The sequence below is a fragment of the Borostomias antarcticus genome, assembly GCF_949987555.1.
Source record: "Borostomias antarcticus genome assembly, chromosome: 20".
Taxonomy (NCBI): domain Eukaryota; kingdom Metazoa; phylum Chordata; class Actinopteri; order Stomiiformes; family Stomiidae; genus Borostomias; species Borostomias antarcticus.
Window position 1 is genome coordinate 17,557,115 of NC_140253.1, and position 4,874 is coordinate 17,561,988.

The 4,874-nt window shown below is 43.9% G+C and overlaps 1 pseudogene across 1 annotated transcript; it reads right to left on the bottom strand.

The window, feature by feature from the left end:
* Window positions 1–2,070: 2,070 nt before the first annotated feature.
* LOC311322622 (N-acetyllactosaminide alpha-1,3-galactosyltransferase-like) lies at window positions 2,071–2,694 on the bottom strand (annotated as a pseudogene). The gene has a single exon. The product of its transcript is annotated as an N-acetyllactosaminide alpha-1,3-galactosyltransferase-like (transcript).
* Window positions 2,695–4,874: the final 2,180 nt, after the last annotated feature.

Here is a 4,874-nt window from a genome sequence, read left to right on the forward strand (position 1 = left end):
AATAAATAGCTAAACCAACAGTCAAATCAATGTAATTTGATGAGGAAAAAAACCCCGAGGTGACGTTAGCTATAACTTACCAGAGAAGAAGTGCGCACCACACAAAAAAGTGTTTTTTGGTCCCCAAAACTGCTCTCTTTATGGATTTAAACCACAGCTTTCGGTGGTTCCTCTGAAAAGGGTGACATCTCAAGGGGATGCTGAAGAATCTGAGGCCATCATCTTGTCCTTTTCTGTTTGTACAGTTCACAGCACAGCAGCTTTGAGGCATAATTAGCTACATGAAACGGAGCTACTGTGGCGAGTTCGTTTGCCTTTTTGCCGAGAGGCAGCGTGCTCGCTCTGCTGTGACGTAGGCAGCGAACCCATCTATAGGGAGGGAAAGTAATCTCATCGCCCCCTAGTGGAAGCTTTCCATAATGCCGAGAGAATGAATGGGTTTTCTCGACACGTCTTTTGAAAAATGATATCTTGGTCGACACCGAAAAGTTAGATTTTTTTTTAATTAATGAAAAAGCATTCAATTTATAACAAACAGGGAAATATACAATCAATAACATTTCTAAGATGCGTTATTAACCTCAACATACAGTACAATATGAAGGATATAAGCGAAAATTTTAAAAAAAGAAAAAAGACAGGAGCAGTTTGGCAAAGAATCCTGCCTACTTTAACTGTGAACCAGCAAGCAGTGACGTCACGGGATAGCCCGATTGCAATCCTAATGCTAGCCTAATAGGACTTTAATCCAACGTCACTGCAACGTTTATTTAATGACGTTGCAGGGACCCATATTGCAAATGTTTCTGCAACGTTGCAGAAAAGTCTAATTAGACTTAGGAGGGTAAAGTTATTTTCGACCTTAGATGGACGTTGTCACAACATCGCCTGATGGTAACGTTGCAACTTACCTAAGTACAACTTATGTGCAACGTTGCTGCAACCCACTGGGTTAGTAGGGCAGAGTGACAAAAGTCTAAGGCACAATAAATGGTTCCTGGCAGGGCGGTCTACCGGGGTATAGCCCCGAATAGTATACCCACCTGGACCAGGGCTAGTTCATTACAATGGCTCCTGGACTACAAATGCTAGTCCAGAGCCAATTTTTCACAAAATGATGAAAATGCTGAGTTTGAGATAAGAAACTGTGGCGAATGTGGAGTATCTCAATATTGCTCTTCTGATCGTGGGAGAACTTCTCACTGCGGATAAAACATACAGGCAAACCACTTGCATTAGCTATGACTGCGTTAGCTATGACTATGTTAGCTATGACTGCATTAGTTATAACTGCGTTAACTATGACTGTTAGCTATGACTGTGTTAGCTATGACTGCATTAGTTATAACTGCGTTAACTATAACTGTGTTAGCTATGATTGTGTCAGTCGGTCCATTCTTATTTTTTCTTGTGGATATTGTATTCCTGAATCGCACCTCTTATACTTCACTCAAATCTTGAATTGTCAAATCTTTACAAGTTGGCGCTGGGCCTCGTAGAGAAGAACATTTCCAGTGGCAGCCTGCTAAGCTTCACTAACCTCTTTATTCCACCAGCATGTTTGTGTCGGACAGGCTATTTTAATGCTTCCCAAACAATTTAGACTTAATTCAGCTGGTCTCAGATCTGTTTATTCAACCCGATGTTATCAGTAGTTTTGTATTATTCGGCTACTAATTGTAAATTGGTATCACTTATTTCTAAATTTGCATGGGAGGCACCAACCATGAGTAGTCAAGGAGCCTAATGTGGCTCCAGAGTAGGGGCTTCACAGACTAGTCGATAGTCAAATAGTCGACTATCAAACGACTAGTTGGCATTGCCGGTCATTTTCTAAAATAAAATTTAAAAATCCCCCTAATTATGTTTATAGTTTTTTGTGCCATTGGGCACTGCTGTGGATAGTTCATCTTCGTCTTTTCAGCGTTTTTTAATTCTACATTTAAAAAAAGGTTATGACTGTTGTTATTGGGTTAAAAAAACAATCGTGATAAACCCCCAATTAATCGACTAGTCGACTACTTTGGCGGAGTAGTCGATGACTAGTAGAATTCAGTAGTCCTGAATGCCCTACTCCAGATTATCCCTGAGGCTGTCATACTTCTTCTCTGCCCAGAGCAGACGTGTGACCCGGATGTCGCTGCGCTGGCCGATCTCGCTGGCCCAGCAGTACTCGGGCGACAGCAGCTTGCTGGGCTTGTTGAGCCATAGGTACTTGTTGAGGTGACTCTCGTCATGCCACAGCGCCTCCACCCCTCTGCTCTTGTCCTCCATGATGGCCTGGTGGCAGCTCTGCACCAGCCATCGTACGCTCCGCCACGTGCCCCCGAACACGGCCGCGTGGTAGTAGAAGTCCCCGTCCTCTTTCTTCATGTAGGCCCTGGAGCCGGGGTTGCGGTCGTAAGTGAACGCCGTCCGTGGCTCTTGGTAGTATTAGGCATGGAGCAACGCCACCGACGTCCCCAGCCCCTCCGAGCCGAACCTCCCCACAAACAACTGGTCGACGTCCAAGCAGAAGACATGGCTGCTGCTGTGTTGGATGTGGGAGTCGATGGCGTCGGCGATGGCCCTCATGCGCATCATGGAGACGTCCTGCCAGCGGGCGTGCCTCTGGATGTTCATAACCTTCAGCATGCGTCCCGGGGCCACTACAAAAGGACACCAGTTCGTCTTCTCAAACCATCGAATGGACATCGGGATGCCACTGAAGATCCAACCTCTCATCACACGTGGAGATCCAGGAGCCAGTCAGGAAGACCAGCGGACCAGACCCAACCTCTCATCACACATGAGGGAACCAGGAGCCAGTCATGAGGACCATTGGACCTGGTAAGTATATTCAATATTATATTTTAATTGTTTAATCCTTACTTGTCAATAGCCTCTAAAACGTTAGTATAACCATATGAGATAATCCCTTTTCAGGTTTCACATCAAAATAGAGTAAAACATAGCTCTCAATACACCTTTTAAGCCTAAAACTGTCTAATTGACCCTGAGGAACACACACTGGGACTTCATCACTCCTGGTGGGCCTGCCCAGGCCGAGGGAGTATAGTTGTTTGGCCTAAACACCCGTTGACGTCTGGGTAACTACTGATGATTGTGTTCCAATATTTAGTTGTTATAATAATCTGTAGACCTTATTGCTCCTAAAATTCATAGCAGGCCATTAATATTTCAGTTAGCATAGTCATAATGTAAGGCTTAGTGGCGAAGTCTTTTAAATTAATATCTCATCTTAACCTAAACCTTAATTGTAATCCAGACCTTAACCTTACAGGCTTTTATATCTAAACTCAACCCAATCCTTCGCTCTAATCCTACCTAAACCTAACCCAAACCCCTGCTCTGACCCTAAATTTACAGACTAATATACCTAAGCCTAACCTTTGCTCTAACCCTAACCTTACAGGCGAATATACCTAACCCAAACCTCTACTGTAACCTTAACATCTAATCCTGAACTTACAGTTTTAATAACACACCATAACTTGTACTCTAAGCTTGACCTTACAGGCTTTATTCCTCTCCTCTCCTCTCCTCTTTTTTCCCCCTATGGGAGCTAGTGCGGATCCGGACGCTCTTGATTTCAAGTGAGCGTGACTTGTGTTGCTGCATCACACGTCAGCTACGATTCCTTCATTGGTTTCGTGGTGCACCCTGGTGTTCAGGCTGTACAACCGTGGCCACCGTCAGGCGTCTACGGGGCCTGAGCCTCAATAACTATTTCCAAACCTAACCCGCCGGAGCCTTGGTCATTTGATGTTCTGGGTCGTCCACTGCACCTCCCCCACTCACTTGAGTGGATTTTCATTCCTACCCACTTAGCTTCGATGAATTTCGGAGGATATGTTGGGATGGAATTACTTTATTTTCCCACATTGGACATCTTCCTCGTTTCAATCCCAAATAGCTTCGATGAATTTCGGGGGATATTATGGGAAGGAAACTGAGCTCCATTGTGACCCTCTTCTTTGGGGTTTTCAGGCTTTTTCCGCACATTTAGCTTCGTTGAATTTCGGGGGATATACTGTGTGGAATTAGTCTCTTGTTTTCACCAACTCTGGGCTTTTATTTACCCTCTGAGGAAGGGTGACTCGCTATCTCTGGTGTGGTTTGGCTTGTTCTATATTTAGACACTTCAAAACTTTATTTAGATCATGTTTATATATTGGAATCAATATTTATACCTCTGTTTGATTTGATCCAAATGGGAAGCTTACTTGAAGGGTCCTGTACCACATAACAATATCCAACCTAGTGCCAGACTGAAGAACGGAGCTGACAGTATAAAAGGAACCTCTCACACCTCAAGATGACCAGAAGACTGCTGGAGCCATGGAGGAAGCATGCACAAGAAGTCCCAGCCACCTTCACTTAGAAGCACAGTTTAACAATTGGCTTTCGCTAAATTTAATTCAGTAAAATCTAGCAAGTCTAAAATTTAAATGACGGAGCCTACAATATAAAAGGAGCTTCACACTTCTCAAGATGACCAGAAGACCAGTGGAACCATGGAGGAGACATGCACAAGGGGCCACCTTCACTTAGGAGTTTGATTATGGGCTTTCGCTAAATCTATTCCGTTAAATCTAGTAGTAGTCGGAAATTGAAATAATTACTTATAAGTTCTAAAATCTGATTGCAAAGATTGTTAGCCCTCTTTAATGAATAAGAGTTAGACCTTTGTCTCAATATTAGTTTATTTACAACTGGAGTGACTACAAAAGTACACCAGTTCGTCTTCTCAAACCATCGAATGGACATTGGGATGCCACTAAAGATCCAACCTCTCATCACACGTGGAGATCCAGGAGCCAGTCAGGAAGACCAGCGGACCGGACCCAACCTCTCATCACACATGAGGGAAC